At 34.4% G+C, this 19,536-nt stretch overlaps 1 protein-coding gene across 4 annotated transcripts in view; it reads right to left on the reverse strand.

Annotated features, from left to right (window-relative positions):
* Positions 1–19,536, reverse strand: part of LOC115066118 (uncharacterized) — a 271,428-nt gene that overhangs the window by 182,364 nt on the left and 69,528 nt on the right. For 2 of the 4 annotated variants that reach the window (XM_049449529.1, XM_049449528.1), the window contains exon 1: positions 17,696–18,571. The exons of 1 other annotated variant lie outside the window; for it this stretch is intronic. The gene's annotated coding sequence lies outside the window, so the exon portion shown is untranslated. Of the gene's footprint in view, positions 1–17,695; positions 18,579–19,536 lie in introns of those variants that run through there. One more of the 4 variants, XM_049449526.1, reaches the window with a different exon arrangement.

The following is a 19,536-nucleotide window of genomic DNA, read 5'->3' on the forward strand; positions in this document are numbered from 1 at the left end:
CACATGTGTGTCTAACATATGTATATGTAGGTTTGAGTCATAAATATTTATTGGATTATTTCCAATGTTCGACGTGAATTCACATATGATTGCTCTACGAGTTTTTGTGTAGTGGTGTGTGTGTGTATACAACTCACTACAAATACATCTGTATTGCTTTATAGATGGATGGATTGATAGCTGACTGACTAAATGATTGCTTGAATGAATGAGATACTGAGACAAAAGGCCAGCCGCGGTGCGGAAACTTGTGGTTTCGCAGCACATCGTGGCGCTGCAGGTAAAGCGAATGGTTGTTTCAATAATATGTTGCATGTGTATAATAACTGTAGCCAAATATAGAAATGGCTAAACGTTCGATCGTTGACTGATATGCTGTTACGTACGGTTTATATGACCTTTGCATGTTGTGGCATCATATTTCGCAAAGGGCAATAACAAACTTGAACAAAGGACAGCAAAATCAAATCAGTGTAATGGATTGATATGCATATGCTGAGCGATATGAAATCGAAAATCGTAAATGTCAGATAAAAGAGTTTAACTTAATCGATTTGTCGGCCATTGTGTGCCGTGCATGAGATTTGGTTTGTGATTGACAAGTGGAAAGAGCGGAGAGGGTTGCTGTTATAAATTCGAGAGCCGTTGTAGTTCACAGCGTTTAGAGTGTAATTAAATTTAATGAAGCATTTTTGTCATAAATTCATAAATTTTTTATGCCTTTTAATTATGGCTCGAATTTACAGTATTTCACTAAAATTGACTTTGAGTGTTTATGAATAATTAAATTTAAATTGATATTATGTAGATATAATAAAGCGAAAAAATGGATTTGTAAATAGGTAAATTATATATTATTTTTTGCTTTTAACCATTAATAATTAATTTTAAACACTAATATGCTTATTACAAGCTAGAAATATGTATGACCTTATTTTTTTTAATTTTTTTTAAATTAATTTTTTTAAGGATAATCAAGAGCGCTACAAAAGCTCATAAAATTACCACAAATTAATTTGAAAATTATTACACTTAAATTGTGCCGTAGGCACAAATAGGCTTATGCCACAATGAAACTGTTCATAAATATTAATATGGCGGTCAACTGCATTTTTGTACGAAAGCAAAATGTTGCATGTTGCTATATGTAATATTATAGTGTTTATTTAACGGTTGTTTGTAAAACCCTGAAGTTATGCGAAATATGTACTTTCAGAAGTATAACTTCTAATATGTCTTTCCGCGCTCGTGCAAGCTTGAGTTAAAATGAAGACACCTTAATTTAAGGTGAAATATGTTTTTTTCGGCATACAAGGGAGCCATTATCAGACGTATGCCAAACTCGAAAAATATTATTATTGAAAAGTAAAAGCAATTGCGCAATCGACACAGAGTCTAAAGGCAAGCAAGTCAGGAGTATACATATATGATTTGAAGAGCATCGTCTTGCGCCCTAAAATACCAACTGTTTCAATTTACTCGGACTTGAATCATGACTAGGGATTCATTTGAAATATTGCCGTAGTGTTTTGAGAAATCTACTTTATCACAAATATCAAAATTTGAATGACAAAACATTCACAAAGGTCTTGATGTCATTTTCCATCATCAACTTATTTCACATGAGGCATCCATCCACCTCTGCTAATGATGATAACGTTGATCGAGTTAAAGAAACAGCACTTGAAAATCATCTCGTTAACACCAGAAAGGCAGCATATGATCTCAAAATCTCTAATGGATGGACTCAGCATGGATATAATGGATTAATGACGGATTAGTACCAAAGCCCTGAATCTTTGCAAAAGCTTGACGTGTAGAGGTAGCAAAAGTGGTTTTTGGGCACAGAAACGTGGATTTATGAATATGAGATCAAAGCTGTGCAGCAATCTAGCAAATGGTGCTTCAAAATGATCCCAAACCAAAAAATGAAATAACGTTGAAATCACCGAAAATCATTCCAGCCGAGACTATAACAAGAATATGCAAAATTTGTTTGGTTATTTTATTGGCTCAGAAGTCTATATTAAAGACGTTAAAAAGCTTTCTATTAAAATACAGGAAAATGAAAGTTCTGCAAATTTCGATGTTAACGATTTTCCTTACAAATACAAAAGGAAAATAAGTTGAAGTTTGATTAGAAATACAAAAAGACTTTTTCGACTACCCAATGTTTTACCTTTACCTTCACTAATCTGCATTTATCATTATAAAGCATTAACTTGAAAGTATATGAACGTATTAATTAAGAGGATTTCATACTAAAAATATGCCTTAGCAAGCCATTAATAGACCTTATATCAGATATTTGGCATAGCAAGATAATTTAAACTCTTTCGACATTAAAAAATATTTTTATAAATTTCTGCATTTTTGGTCATTAATAATATTTTCTGTTCCGTAAATGCATATCGTGCTCAGTTTAAATTAAAAAAATGTCTCTTAAACATTAACTTGAAATCTGTTTCATTTTTATTTCTATTGGAAAATTAATAAAATATTTATTGCATTTACACCCTCCTGTCGTTGCATACTTTGCAGTAATCAGCATCGCTGATCCGGCACACGCACCCACCCTGTAGTGTTTCCGCAATGCTAAGCATACGTTTAGGCGCCAATTATAATTATGCAACAAATAATTACCAATATTTCGCATTTAACCCGCCCGGCCTTTGGCGGCGCTCACTCAGCATGCCAATCACTAATTTTTATAAAACATTAATTTGTGGAACAATTAAAAACATAACAGTTTCTGCCGCATGTTACGCTCGTGTCCGCATATGCTCGAGTGTATATGTATGTGTGAGCGTGTGAGCACTATGTCATATGCTCTAATGGCGTATACCATATATTATTGACGCTTTGTAGCTTGTTAAGTATTATTAAAAATTCATTGCGAACGCTTGAAATGCGCAAGCACCGCAAGCCATAAATATTAGCATATTTTAATTACTGTGTCAATGGTTGTGTTTAACATGTTAATATGGCAATCTCTGCCCGCGTTATGACTTTGTGCTCTCATATGTTGTGCGCATGCAAGTGCTTCCCATATTTAATTCGATTATAATATGCAATCTGATAATTTGAATTCAAAAAGTTTGCATAGGCACACCGTATGCAAGTAGTTGGGTGTGTGTGTTTGCTTGTTAGTGATTGCTTAATTTTGGTGGTTGTGTGTGCGAGCTTTGATTTGAATATTGAACTTCAATTATTCATAATAATTCCAGTGGGAAATGCTTTGAGTGACACATTCGGCTGTTGCTTTTGTGGTTTTATAAAATAAATAATTTGTTCATTACTTTTATGCGTCGAAATATTTTGTTTATTGCGTTTTAATGATATTCTTTGAAAAGGTTTGGTAAAAATGATTTGAAAAATCAGTAAGTAATGTTTTAGTTCGGGTATAACCACATATTTTATGCTTTTGCAGTTGGCGGGCATCAAGTTGGGGCAATAATTTTGGGTGGTGGTAAAACTTTTTATTACACAAACAAGTTCTAATACCCTTCACAGTTGCAATTTTTATTTCTTAATTTTATATCAGTTTCAGTAGCAGATTTATGTGGTTCGATCTGGACAATTTATTTAAAGATTGTAGATCTGAACAATTTCTTCCGTGATTATTTTGTGAAGATACCTTGTCAAATAAAAGAGTTTTCCATACAAGAACAAGTGCTTTATCTGTCTGTTTGAATGGAAGTTATAGCTAAAGTTGGTCAGCGCTTCCCACTATTCAGCTTCAAGTTTCAGGTCAGCGTATCATGCTCATCATTTATATACTATACTTTGTTCCGGATATAATAAAACAATTTTAACGAAGAATTCCCTAATAATTATTCGACAAAACCGTGAAGACATTAGAGTCATATATGGCATCTTATTTATATTTGGAGTAAGGGTGGTATGGGCCCGATGTTATTTATTTTAATAGGAAGAGACTCACTCAGAATTTCTCATTTTGGACACGGAGGGATCTTATTATTAAAGACTCTCTCTCTCTCTCTCAGAACCTCAATAATAGTTTTTATTTTGATTGATTTTTTGGAAAAAGTTCAGTCCGAGGCACAGTGGTTCATATATTCGGTATCTGGGGACTTGAGAAGTTACGATCGATATTTCGACCACTTTTAGGAATGAGGTGGTACATATTAGTTTTTTTTTGTTTACTGTAAAGCGAAGAATTCATAATCGTATGTGATTTCAAAGTGTGACAGATGAGAAGTAGGCGTTGTCCTTGCTCTCTATGTTCGCAGTGTAACATAAAAAGTATCAGATGTTTTTGAAATTTTTAGAGTTGGTCTTAAGAATCGGAATTTTAATTAGATATATTCGAACCATTGGTTTGGTGGGCGTGGTTTTCATCCCCATACTAAGGATGCTCCAGAAGGATTTGTCCGCGACAAGTTTGCTTTATATGGTTACGGTGCTGTGTGAGTTATGTACGATGAACTGATTTCTAGCCGTTAATAGTTAATTTGAATGAAATTTTAATAAGAAAGAAATTTACAACATTGATTGTAGACTTAATTGTCTATTCTTTTGCTTGGTAAAATTGTTATTTAGCGCTGCTTACATTTGTGCGCAATTTGTTTATCGAAGAAGCACACCAGCAAGTGTTTCGTTAAAATTTTGGCACAGCAAAGCTGTTATACTCCCCAATTGTAAATTTTTTGCCAGTAAGCTTTAAGTTGCGGTAAATAGAGATAGGGGATGTGAACCGATATTTATTGCAATAAAAATAACAATATTTGACAGCGTGATTAGTCATGATTTTTCCATATTATCTCCTCGATATGTTGCTTGATAAATAGTTTTATTTTTATAACGAAAGTACCACCTTTAATTTATATATAAATACATTTTTGATAGAAAAAGTTTTGGTTATGTGTTCTTGTTTGCGTTCTTTTTTTGAAGTTTTGAAAAGTAGCAGATATTGGTGAAAAATATTTAGAGTAAAATAATAATTTTGTACTTTCAAGGGCTCAGATTTTTTCTTTTAATTACTGAAGTTACAAAACTGGCTAATAATTTGGCACATGTGTGGGTTTTCGTGTTGTTCGGATAGTTTGCGAAAATATTTGAGTTTTTTCTTGTTTTGTTAGAGGGGAAGGCACTTGTCAATTAATTTCCAACAAACTAAAAGTGCCTATCTAAATTACTGGGAATTTTCGTTGACAAATTATTTAATTTTTTCTACATTTGTATGCCACACTAACCGATACTAACTATCCGACGGAAGTGAAACTATTCAACCACACTTTAGGAACATCGTATAAATATTGCAAAAACTCCATTAATCCAAACCCTTTACTGCTACTTTTGTGTTGAGAAATTTCGTATTGGAATCAAAAAATAGGAATAAAATAAAATATGTGTGTCTGCTGCATATCCGGGAATTAAAAATGGACAGCAAAAGGCTGAAAAATTATCCTTGCCTGGTTAGTCAAGCATGGAAGGGCACACACCTGATTGCAAATTATTTATTTAATATTTAATGAAGCAAAATTGCGCACAAACGTAAAGGGAATTTTCGCTGTTTTTTCAACAGTGCTCTTTCGCAGAGTTTTCAATGTAAAAAGTTATATACTTGACGGGTTAACTGGAAGTGAAATTACATAAGAACACATATAATTATATATTGAAGAAGTACAAGAGGGAGGTAAGCATTTTTTTGCCTAGAGTAAATATATTATTTTTATTAAACAGATAGTAGCTAGAAAGACACATTAAAGTCCTGGAAAATATACTTTGAGGCGTAAATCTCATCAGGTGTAAATGAATACAAACAAGCTGTATGGTACTCATACATAACGGGTGATTTTTTTGAGGTTAGGATTTTCATGCATTAGTATTTGACAGATCACGTGGGATTTCAGACATGGTGTCAAAGAGAAAGATGCTCAGTATGCTTTGACATTTCATCATGAATAGACTTACTAACGAGCAACGCTTGCAAATCATTGAATTTTATTACCAAAATCAGTGTTCGGTTCGAAATGTGTTTATCGACAAATTTTGTTCAGCGATGAGGCTCATTTCTGGTTGAATGGCTACGTAAATAAGCAAAATTGCCGCATTTGGGGTGAAGAGCAACCAGAAGCCGTTCAAGAACTGCCCATGCATCCCGAAAAATGCACTGTTTGGTGTGGTTTGTACGCTGGTGGAATCATTGGACCGTATTTTTTCAAAGATGCTGTTGGACGCAACGTTACGGTGAATGGCGATCGCTATCGTTCGATGCTAACAAACTTTTTGTTGCCAAAAATGGAAGAACTGAACTTGGTTGACATGTGGTTTCAACAAGATGGCGCTACATGCCACACAGCTCGCGATTCTATGGCCATTTTGAGGGAAAACTTCGGACAACAATTCATCTCAAGAAATGGACCCGTAAGTTGGCCACCAAGATCATGCGATTTAACGCCTTTAGACTATTTTTTGTGGGGCTACGTCAAGTCTAAAGTCTACAGAAATAAGCCAGCAACTATTCCAGCTTTGGAAGACAACATTTCCGAAGAAATTCGGGCTATTCCGGCCGAAATGCTCGAAAAAGTTGCCCAAAATTGGACTTTCCGAATGGACCACCTAAGACGCAGCCGCGGTCAACATTTAAATGAAATTATCTTCAAAAAGTAAATGTCATGAACCAATCTAACGTTTCAAATAAAGAACCGATGAGATTTTGCAAATTTTATGCGTTTTTTTTTTTTAAAAAAGTTATCAAGCTCTTAAAAAATCACCCTTTAGTTGGATTTTAGAAAACTTGGCAGCGTCTGCCAATAGCTCTGACAGCGAAATATCTAATCATGTGTATGTATGCATGTATGTACCACATGTTGTAAATAAGTGAAACGTAACTGTTGTCTACGTGGCATTACAAAGGGTTTGCGCAACAAATTCAATTTTCATATGCAGACACGGCGAACAAGCGAAATGACAGCGCAAATAGGATAAATGCCGCATGAAGATGGGGTCGTAACAACAAAGAACACGAAATGTTTACGGAAAACAAAGCGTGTCATGGAAAGAAAGTGAAAATGCGAAAACGTGAAAAAATGCGAACGCATACACATAAATACAGAATTGAAGGTTTCAGCAGCTGATGAGAGCAGGTGGCGCTTTGTTGATATACTATACAAACAAACATGATATATACATACATATATACATATATAGAATAACAGTGAATCATGTGTGGCACACCTGCTGCGTTTTTGAGGAGTCCGCTCCCGCACACACAGAGCACACACACGCAAAACTGTAGTATCAGCATTGCTCCGCTGGCTTTCCGCTTGACATTTGTCATTTAGCTTGTTTGACTTGTTTGCGCGCTTTTCAGCATGATTGTTTATTTACTTGGTTATATTTCCATTTTCCATGTTTTCCCCTTTCGTGTAGCTTATTATTTATTTTAACAAAATGTTTGTACTTTTTTATTTCTTGCTTCCTAACTGTCAATATTTTTTGTTTTTGCACGGCCTTTTTGTGCAGCGCTTTTCTACTCAGTCTCAGCATTACAAGCCTTTACTGCGTGTTGGCAATTTGCAGATGTGCTCTTGTTGAGCGAATTGGAAATTTTGTAATGTTGCCATTTGCCGATTTGCCAAATTTGTGTAATCGCTTGTAATACATAAGCAGCTTACAGCGCTAGTCTAAAGTGAAGGCACATATGTTTCAGATAAGCTCGGTTACAATTTACGATAAATACGCAACGAGTTTACGATTTTGTTGGGCGGAAATGAAATTGCCGTTGACAAGCAAGCTTCGTTTGCTGATATCCAGCCTTTCATATTGGTATTATGGAAATTTCAATTTACCTAAACTACGCCAAGTGTTTAGGATATTACACGAATGATTTTTAAGTACCGATTTTAGAAAAGAAAAGCGGCTACAGCTATTTTTGTGTGGGAGCAGTTGATTGACTGATGGTGTATGGAAGTGTGTAGAAAAATGTATGTTTTATAATACCAAATTCCACAAAAAAACATAGAAATAGGAAGTGCTCTATTTTTGGAAAGAAAGACAAGTAAAGAAGTACGAGAGCAAAATTTCAAATCGATATTTCAAAAACTGAGCAACTAGTTTGCGTATGCACTGACAGACGGACATGGTTATACCAACTTAGCTCGTCATTCTGAACTCTTATAGTATATACATATGTATATCGACACGTAAAACGCAAAATAACATAACATCACTTTTTTCAGTTTACAGTCGAAATAAAAACGATGTAATAGAAACCATTCAAATTGAAACAAAATTTGAGTTTTGGTTATGAAATGGTTATATATTGGTTAAAATATAGGTTATATATAGGTTAAATATAACTTATATATAGGTTATATCTAATAATGGAAGCTGAAAAATTTATGCAACATATATGTGAATTGGTGTGGTGAATCTTAGGCAATAAATGTTTTGCATTTTAGGTGAGGAAATGTATTTGTAATGTAAATGTTTTCTTCCAGTTGTTACAAAAGTCGAGGCCAACTTAATATTCCCTTTTAAGGGTATAAAAAAAAAAGAGGAATGACAATTATAAATCCTTTGTATAATTTCAAAAATCGAAAATCAAATAGAAAATGAGATTGAGGTAAAATTGAATTGAATAATAGATATTCGGATTATATAAATATATATAAGTATATTTTAAAGTTAACTTGAGTAAAAGTGAATGAACTATATAGATTTTTATTCATTTAGAATCGAAATATTATTATTATTAAATTGCTCCGATTAGCGAATGTTAGTAATATTATAAGTTTTTAAAGCGAGAATACTGAACTTCGAATCTCATCGCTAATGGCGTGAAGAGTAAGATCGTTCCTGAATAGACTCATAACTTGTAGAAATGTAGTTAGAAGCTACTGCTCTTATATCCCTGAACTTTATCATTTTTGAACAAAATTTACAAAAACGCATTTATAATATACAGATCTCTAGAGGTTTTACGATTTTAAAAGCCTTTTACCTGAAAAATATAATAAAATAATGATCAGATTTGCACTAATGACTCACATAGGCTTAGCACTATGATTATACAGGAATTTGGGATCTTGAATGAGCTTCATCCCAGAATAAAGAGAAAAAATCATAATCTGAAGCATATCTGAAATATTTAAACTAAAAAAACTTCAACGAGCATCCTTTTTATAGACCAAGAACTTTTGTTTAATATCTTCAGACCTAAAGTGGGCAGTTGTTAGTACTTTTATCATTTCGATGCCATCCTGCAAATGTGTTAGGTACGTTTTGCAGCTATTTTTATACACTCGAGTTCCCATTAATCCCAAACTCGCAGAAAAATGCTACTAGAAAGCTCTAGTAAAGTGATTTTTTCTATTTTTTTTTCGTCAAACTTCAACTTAATACTATATAAAGACGTCACGAAAAATAGTCGAGAACGGTATTACGTTAGCAGAATATAATCAATAAATAGCAAAATACTATACGTTCAACTACCGTAGCGAATTGCGAAGCAGAAAGCACGAGCAAGCAGCGACCATCAGCACAGCGGCATTTTGACTTGATTTGCTAGCAAGCAATTGCATAATTTATGGGCGCAACTAACGAGCAATGGCGCTCGCTCTATTGTTGAGCACTCGTATATATGGTATTTATAGAATATATAACTATGTCTAGAAAGTAAATACTAATGCCCGACTTTGAGTGTGGAAACTTTTAGAAGTTGTTATAAAGAAGTTTAAGGGTCGCGACAAAGCGAAAAATCAATGGTTCGAGTCCGAAACGCGATTTGAGATAAGAAGTGCCTTGCTGATATAAGTAAATTCCGCAAAATTAACTAATATCATAAACTAGCTGTATTTCTGTATTGGCTGATATCAAGTGATTAATAAGAAAAAGACATATAATATTCAAAATTAATCTTCAATCATATTATATGTATGTATGTACTGTTAAGGTGAGATATTGATGTAATGTGTTCTTATTTATACTTTTTTTTCTATAAAATTGCTCTTCAAACTGAACTTGCATTATCTATTTTTAACCTTGTACTTCCTTTCTACAGTTAACCATTCCGTTCTGCTGTGTCGCTATCATTTGTTTAAGCCCCAAAATACTCTTGCTTTGTTGTTACTAAGAACGCGCCACTATAAGACACGAACCAACACTAAAGAGATATAAATAACTGCAGTGCGCGACCGCAGAAGCGACGATATACGTCTCAAAACGACTTGGCTTCATTTATCAATGCCACATCATACACGCACGCCTGCATATGTGTGAGTATTTCAACACAACGATAAGAATATCAACGAAAGTAAGGAAAGGTAAGTTAAAGGTGCTCTTCTTAGTATCAGACGTTTATGTATACGGTTATATGTCCATGTACATATGTCTAAAAAAATAGTATCGATTGCGGCTTAGGCTGTATTTAGTGAAATTGTTGCTATTTTGAGCTGCTCAGCACAACGAATTTATAAATAATGCCAGTCTTCTTAATAAAAGCGAAGGCTTGACTGATCTATCTACTTATTCCCTTTTGAAAAAATGCTGGTAGCAATTTGCTTTTAAATACTTAATGCGTTGCGTGGCGTAGTTATTTGATGAGTATGACAAGTACGCGCGCTGTCCTGACGAATAAATTTGTTGTGATCACTTTCAGTTTAGTTAGTCTGCTTAGCATAATAACACGCATTATATTTTAGTACATTAATGGCCTACTTACTGCAGTTAGGATTTGCATACGCCATTCTACATTAATTTACTTTTCTTGCCTACTGGCCATATGTTAAGTTCCGCCTTTGGGACCGCCGTGGCGTATGAGTAATTACAATGCAATTGAGAGTTCAACAAAAGTTTGCTTATGTCTGCGCATATCTATGATTAATAATCAAATAACCATAAATCTAGATATTTTGACATAAATAATAGGGCTAAATCTTATTACGTAACCATATATTGATTAGCTATAACTTCGTTATATGTAATGTATAGCGTCACTGTATTGTATTTCATTGCGCCTTTGACTTGCCACAATTTCTTAGTGCATTCAATGGAAATGTTTGTTTTTTATTGTGCATATATATATACAAAAAAACAATACTCTTCATGCCCTAAGTGTTGTACACTATTCGAGCGTATAGTAAGACCTTTGCAGTGTTCGTCTGTGTGTCACATATTTCATGACTTGCTAATGATATATGAAATTAGTAGAAGAAAGTGGGATTGTCGCTACAAAGTGGACAATTAAAAATCCATTTGGCTGATATGAAGCATAATTCATTTTAATTATGGTATATTTCGGCTAGTAAGGTAAATATTGTCTGCTGTTAATGCACATATGCCAATACTATTCATTGATCGAGTGCTTGATTGTTGCCGTTATGGTAGTAATATATCTCTACTTTATTAAAATAATGTACAGGAAGTTAAAATACTATGTTATTATTAATGATATGAACAGCAGTACTTAAGTTTCATTATTAACACTGCTTCAGTTAATGTTCTGCCTTTAGCTGCCGTGTATAGGCTTGAATACTATAGAGGCCTCAATGAAATTAATGCACCATACACTTGTTAGTTTTAGTAATTCTAACAAAAAAATGGATTTTAGTTTCCTTTTTGAGGTACTTCATGAATATGTGAAAGTGTATTTTCGAATCGAAAAGCCAATATGAACATTAAAAAAGCAGTAAAATAGTTAAAGTAATCTCTTACTATTATAAAATATTCATATTATTCTAAAACGAAAAATATTATAAAATTTTCGTACTCTTCCTGCTCTAAAATATTAGTATATCTCAAAATCAAGGACAGAAATTGGCGACTGTAATTGACAGAGATGAATATGTTCTTATGGAACTCCTGGAGAACTTCGAACAAAGCCTCCTAAATCTGAGTTTCTTCAGGCATATCGCATAAAGTACCTTTAAACTTAAGGTTTGTAATTAAGCTGAGCTTTGATGATGAGTTCCTTCACACAAGTTATAAGCTCAACAATTAACCACAAAGGCAATGCAAGCAATTTATCTTAAACATAATCCCACCAATATGACTTTACATTTCTGTGAAAATAGTTTGCTCTGAACATATGATAACAAAGCAAAATTTCTTTATACTACTTCCATAAAAAACACTGACCATTAATTATATCCAACTGTATTAAAAACTAGTTACAATCACAGCGGAGAAACTTGAAAAGTTTAACAAAGATGTTGACCTAAGTAACGAGAATCTTTGCAATTGTGTGGACAAATATTATCGCCGGCAGTGCAAGAAACATACTATACATAAAAGAAATGTTTGCATCAAAGTTTGGCCAGGCTATCGAAACGGAAGAAATACAAAACTTTCACTTTGTTAAACTTTTTAAATGCGATATGCGCACAAACAACAGACAACACACTATAAATAGTTGTGTATAAACGGAAAATTGCCGTACAAAAGTAAAAGCGTTGGCATACAGCCACACAATTTAAAACAAAAAACAGCAGTCAAGAATGACTTCTAGAAAAGGCACAAGCTAATAGAAAGTAGAAACGAAGATTAAAGATAAAGCGAAATGGTAAACCAGCTGTAGCGGAGAGAGAACAGAAAAATTCAAGTTTTAATGAAGCTTGTAAAAAACTAAAAAACAGTTGCATAATTTTATTGCACAATTGTAAGCTGAAATAGGGAAGAAATGAGAATGCCAAGCACAAAACTTAAGGCACTTTTTTACCTTTTTTCTGAGACAAATAATCGAAAGTAAACAGCGTATGAAATTATTGCCATTATCTGGAAATGAAAAACTTTTAGATTATATATGATAAATATATAATAGGATTTCAGCAATAAGCTTCGATTCCGATTTCCTAATACGTATGCTACTATTGCTGCTTTCTGTTATAACTAAAACATTTTTTGGTATTAATCTTACAACCACTTGCAATAAATGCAGTTATCTGTTCTTAACCTACGTTGGTTGCCTTTTAAATTTTTGGAAACAATAGTGGCAAGCTGGAAACTCTCAACTTTATCGTAAGATTCGACATTTTTAGTGGTATGTATATTTAGAACGTTTTGCCATTTGAGCGTTATTTGTTATACTTACAGTAACTTAAAATATTCTCTTTGACCAAAAAAATTGAATTACATCTCGAATAATTTCCAGCAATTATTTTTTACAATTTTCGACGTGGATTAACTCATAAAGAGTGCACAAGTGAACTTAATTATTTTTTTGGGAATGAAGCTGCATCAAGAACCAGCGTTCATCGATGATATAGGGAATTTAATTGAGGTCCTAGATCACGCTAAGACGAGCTTCGAGAAGGTCCTTCAAAATCAGTTGATGTTCCGGAAACTATTGATGCGGTGCGCAAATTGATAATGCAATATCGTCATGAGACCGACTATGAGATCTCAATCAACTATAGGTATTAGTGACACAAGTATACATTCAGCATTGTATAAATATTTGAAGAAGAGCAAATTCGGAGAGGTATACAACCATTTATTTACCAGTTGTTTTGTCGGACAGTGCGAGCTCTCACACATCGACTGAAACAACCGCATTTTTAATCACTCAAAACAACCATTTGATGAGTAATCCACCACCACGCAATCACCTCTTGGCACCAAATGAAAAAATAAACTTAGTGGTCATCGCACTTCGACCCCTGAAGAGTCGGTTGGTACGTTCAGAAATCATTTTTTGGACACACCTCAATCAAAGTGGCAAAAGTTCTTCGAAAATTGGTTCAAACGCATGCATGTTCTTAATGGAGAATATTTTGAAAAACCGTAAAGCGATTTTCGATGATTGAACTTCGAAATATGCATAAAAAACCACCTACGTATTACCTATAAGAAGCATTTGACTTATCTCTTTCTATTATTATCTCATCCATATAAACATCCATAACATTTGGAACAATTTTAAAATATATCTACAGTTTGAGGTTGGATGGAGGAGAGAAAGTTCAACGCGTACTGTGTGAAATTTAAATAACGCTTATTAATATCACAGTATTTGATCCAACAATCTACAATTTTAAAACTTTCTATGAATATTTTTTTTCATCATATCAATTTTATGGCGCTCACTCTTAAACTCAACGCAATTTGTTGGCGTGCAGTTTCAGTGACAGCAAAATTATTTCTATAAAAACTATCGCTGTAGTTTCAAACCATGTTAATCATTGCAGGGTTTTTCAAATTCAAAACCATTGTCAAATATAAATATTCAAGGCTCCATTCGATCTTTTAATCTGCCGCGAATTAGGCATTTCATGTATACTTTTATTTTTATATGTTTGTGAATAAAATAACCGAGCCTGATTCATTCATTCATTAAACAAACTGGTTGATACTACCATATCAAACAGAACTTACTGCACATTCACCTTGCGGAGCAAACAGTCAAAGTTTCAAGTCGTAAATGCATGCAACATAAGCATTGCCACGTTTGTTTGCTGAAGATCTCTCGCGCATAACAATCTCATGAAAAATGAACTGAACTGGTGACTACTTGCAATCATATATGAAATTGCAGCAAAAAAGAGACTTGGAATTTATACCTCATACTTGGGCAACATAACTAAAGGATGACTGTGGTGACTGCTGTGTGCTTGAGCTTGCAGAAAATAATGTTATTTTTATGTAAGGTTGCGTTGTACCCGCTCAGGAACACTAAAATGCTTGTTTACTCGTAATAAAGGCGTGTAAAAGTTGGCAAATGGCTATGCGTACAGGAATCATATACACATAGTACGTAAATACTATGGTACGCCGAAGTGCTTCGTTGAACTCCTTGCAGGTAAATTCTGAAACTCTCTTCCTTGAAAGTAAGTGGATAGTTCCATGGAAAATTAGGGAGCATGACTAAATTTCTTCGTTTCGTTTTTACATAGAAGTATACCAGTAATATTTATTTTATTTTCCTTTCGAAATCTTTATATTCGAAAAAAATTGTATTTTCTATGTTTAAGCTTTTTAAATGGCAAGTCATGTTTAATTTTTCTCGATTTAATTTTCCGTTCTGTTTCTGTTTACATGCTCAAATCTGATTCCAGACATTGAAAACGCTGTCATTTTTAATTTAGCAAGTTAAGTTTGCTTTTGTTTGATATTAATGGGTCTGTTAGGCCTATGTGAACATGAAAGAGATACGAAAAAAGTTTCTACCAAAGCAAACGAGGAGAAACTATGTACCTAACGGTAATTTCCATATTGCATCGACATACAAAAATTTGGCAACAAATTATAAACTAAGCTAATGAAAATTTTAATTTTTATACTCTCGCAACAAAGTTGCTAAAGAGAGTATTATAGTTTTGTTCACATAGCGGTTGTTTGTAAGTCCTAAAACTAAAAGAGTCAGATATAGGGTTATATATACCAAAGTGATCAGGGTGAAATCCGGATGTCTGTCTGTCCGTCCGTCCTACCAAGGTGGTTAGTGTGTCCATTCCACACTGCCAATTGGTACTGAAAATGCTTAGCATTCTCAGGGCGCTGATCAACGCATTGATTTGATCCGCTGTGCTTTTGAGCGCCGTGGAGTAAGGTTGTCGTCAGCAGGTACCCACGTAAAACACACCGGACGTTGTCCGTCCGTCCGTCCGTGCAAGCTGCAACTTGAGTAAAAATTGAGATATCATGATGAAACTTGGTACACGTATTTCTTGGCTCCATAAGAAGGTGAAGTTCACCCAGGCTTTTTTTAAAAATTGAAAATGCGCGTGGCGTCGCCCACTTATGGACCAAAAGCCATATCTCAGGAACTACTAATCTAATTAATTTTACAGCAAAATAAAAAAAATATGTAATAATGGATAATGAAATCTCGATTATCACTTTATCATGCGAGAGTATAAAATGTTCGGTGACACCCGAACTTAGCCCTTCCTTACTTGTTTAGTTTTGAGATTTCATCCGCGAATGAAATGAAAATTACACCAGTCAACAAAAATTTTATTTATTTTTTGGTTTTTGTTTTCATGCTCAAAGTTTGATTCCAGACATTGAAAAACACTAGAATTTTTTATTTTTAGCATTTAAAATTTGCTTTTACCTGATATCAAAGGGTCTGATATGCCCATACAGACCTGAAAGAAATCACTACAAAAAATCCTTTTTTATGTATGTTTGGAAGAACTGAAATCTAACACAAAAAAGTCAAACCCAAAAAAAAAACACACCAAAGCCTCTCAAATATCAAGGTGATTCTCATTGTTTTTTTCCGATATTAGTTTCTTGGTGCATCACGAATTCGTCCGCAATTGTGGAAGAATAATTCATATATTTTACACGATGCTAATGCACCATCGCATCGAGCCGAATACGCAATGAATACAATCGATTAAACTCAGTATTCACCAGATTGGGCTCAATGTGATTTTTTCTTGTTCCCCAAACCGAAACTGCTGAAGGAGCTGCCCCAAAAAGTGCTTATGAAAAGTGTTTCGAGGACTGGAAAGATCGTTGGCATAAGTGTATTACAACTGGTGAGGATTACTTTTACATAAATGTCTTTAAGCGACTTCTTGCAGAACCAATGTATTGTTCAACTATTCTTATCTAAATGTTTATGTGAATCCAAACATTTGATTTGTCTTTTGATTTTTCAAACTAATCTTTTTACCTCCATAGAAAGTGTGAATTTTGGCACACTAATTTCCATTTAAGGAAAAAAAAAGATTCAAAAAATATAAAAAAATTCAAAACATTAACATTTCATTGAATGACATGCGTGTTGGTTAAGTAACTCGTTCCGCCTGCACAAAACTTTTCCTAAAGGGCTGTAGTGCCACCAACTTTCTTGCAATGCAAAATCCCCAACATAAAAGTTCTATAAGCTCTCATACCGGCAATGTTTATGCGTGAGTTTATATGATGATATGCTTTTACGGGTGTGATTTTACATGTGTTTTCAGCACAGCGACAGCCACACGCACGCATACTCACACACACGCATATATGAGCGAATATAAAATTTGATGTGGCCAAAATGCAGTGATCTCGCCAATAGTTGCGCAGGGTATAACTTTTTAGCAGCACATAAAATGAAAAACGCGCACGTGAGCGCACTTGCTTGGACACCTATGTGTTCAAACACATGCACGTAAATGTCTGTCGCTGTGCGGAGCGTGTCTGAAAATCACCTCATTATTTGCATGAAATTCGGACGTGAAATTCGGGCCACAATAAAGTAAAGAAAAAACAGCAAATAAAATTTGTATATTTTGTCTTTGTTTGCAACATGCCATCACATTCACACGCCTGTGTCAAGCTGGTTGCCTAATTTGTTTCTTTGCTTTGTGTGCGAAATTGTTGCCATGGCATGCTAAATGCCCACAAAGGTTAAGCCTTCGCACTTGGCTGCGTTCGAGGTGCGCTGCTGCTTCTACTAAGCAACAACAATAATAACCAAAACAACAAAAAAGGGTCAAAACACTTTGGTCTTCGTTTGGCTTTGAGCGCGGCAAAAAGAAGGCCCGCTGCTGCACAACAGCGCGTATACGTAACATGAGTGGGATAAGTCAATGAGGCTAACAACACAAGCTCACACGTACGCACAGAGTTAAACAAATCGCTTGGCTGTTGCACACGAATTTTGTCAGTGTGTTGGTGTGAGTGTGTGTGTGAAAAATTCATGCGAGCATTTATGGGTCATTAGATCATATCGCGGCCGTGCGCCTTTGAATGGTTGTTGCAGATATTGCTGCTATTGTTGATTGCTGTTTACCGTTTTTGCTGCTGTTGCATATATACTATGCATGTAGTGTGTTGTTCGTTAACCGCAACCCAAATTCCATTTTGCTTAGCCGCTCAATTCCGGCATTTCGCATTTCGTATGCACTAATCACATCGGCACGGCACACACACTCATGCATACACGTGGATTTTGTGAAATTTCCCCTCGCAATCGGCATTAAAAATTCATTGCTCTCTTATCGTGACTTACTTTAGGCTGCTTGCCTGATCGAAAAGCGCACACAATTTCATTTGCTCAAAGATATATTTTCCATTTTATTTTTCTCACACAAATATTTTATGCACAAGACGACACAAACACACGCGCAAACACGCAACTATTGCTCCTTATACACTACTTCACTTCGAAACTACTTATAAGTATTAGTGTTGTTATTAGTGCTGTAGTAGTATTTGCTAGTTGTTGTTATTATTTGTATTCAGACATTTCAATGAAATGTAATTGAGTTTGGGTCGTTTGCCGCTTTGAAATATTGCCGTACCGCTCGTTACGAGTATCCGTCGCAAACTGGCTCGTCGCCGTTGCAGCCTGTCGTGCTTTTGTCCTGTCGTTTTGCCGCCGCTTGAACTTCGTTCGTTCATTAGCCGATGTCGTCATAAGTGGTACGAGTATGTTGTGATGCAATTCGCTTCGTTCATTTGTTCGTTTTCCGAGTCTCAACAACGAATAGCTTGTGACGCGCTCCAATTGTTTACAAGTGTAATTGTGCTTCAAACGGGAGAGAGCTTGTACAATCGTTATTTCGTGAGATTAAGAAAGTGAGTCAGCCAGCTAACGCGGCTAGCGTGGCAAGACGAATGAGTGGAATTGTAAATTCGCGCCAAAATATGTGAAGACACATTTTCTTATACATATGTACAATATTTATAGCGGTGGTACATTGGCTTTTAAACTGTTGGTTAAAGTGTGTAAATGAGAGCGGTTTACGAAGTGAGGCAAAACATATTTTAAGATATTTCAATTGGAATTCTTAATATACAAATGAAATTGTAAAATTTTAGTGCAGGAATAAAATGGTAAAAAATCGATTTTTCTTTTATTATAAAAATTTTGTTTTATTATTGTGTAATTTCGGTTCTCAGTAAGAAAATATTTAATTAACTGAAGTAGTTAAGATATTGAACAAAATTTGTAATCCTGAATAATGGTCATTCTCTTCCTCTAAACTAATGAATTTTTGTTAAAAAACTTATTTTATATATATTATATATCGTTATAGCTACTACTGAATATCAAAAATTTAATTTTTTCTGCATATAGATATCCTGCAAATACTTTCGGAGATATGAACCTTTAAGCAAATTTTTCAAGCAATAATCGAATGAGTATGATTTTTACAATAATTTTGATTTCATTCTGAGATATATTTATAATCTGTTTAAGTATAAAAAACGATAAATAAATTTTATGAAATCACAATGAGGATGCATTTTATTTTTCGATAAGTTTTAGGCCGAAATATTTTGAGCATGTTTGGTAGCAACTGCCCATATAAGGCCACTTGAGGGCAATTTTTATGCTTAAGGATGTACATATACTACTTCAACGGACTTTTCAGTGTTCGAGTCAGAGTTGATGATAGGAAAGTCTGCTGTATTAAGAATGTAGAACACAGGGGCGAGTACACTGCCTTGGAGCACGCTAGCACGAACAGGTCTCAAATCCGACTCAGCATCACGGCATCTAGCTTAGAGCTTTTAAGATTTTAAATAGACAAAGACTGAGAATTTCGTTGAAAAGCATGACAATCATGCTTACTACGTTTTCGTATACCGTTTTAAGTGCAAACCCTTTAATTCTGTCAATACCCG

Source organism: Bactrocera dorsalis, chromosome 2 (genome assembly GCF_023373825.1).
Source record: "Bactrocera dorsalis isolate Fly_Bdor chromosome 2, ASM2337382v1, whole genome shotgun sequence".
In the NCBI taxonomy this organism is placed as follows: Eukaryota; Metazoa; Arthropoda; class Insecta; order Diptera; family Tephritidae; genus Bactrocera; species Bactrocera dorsalis.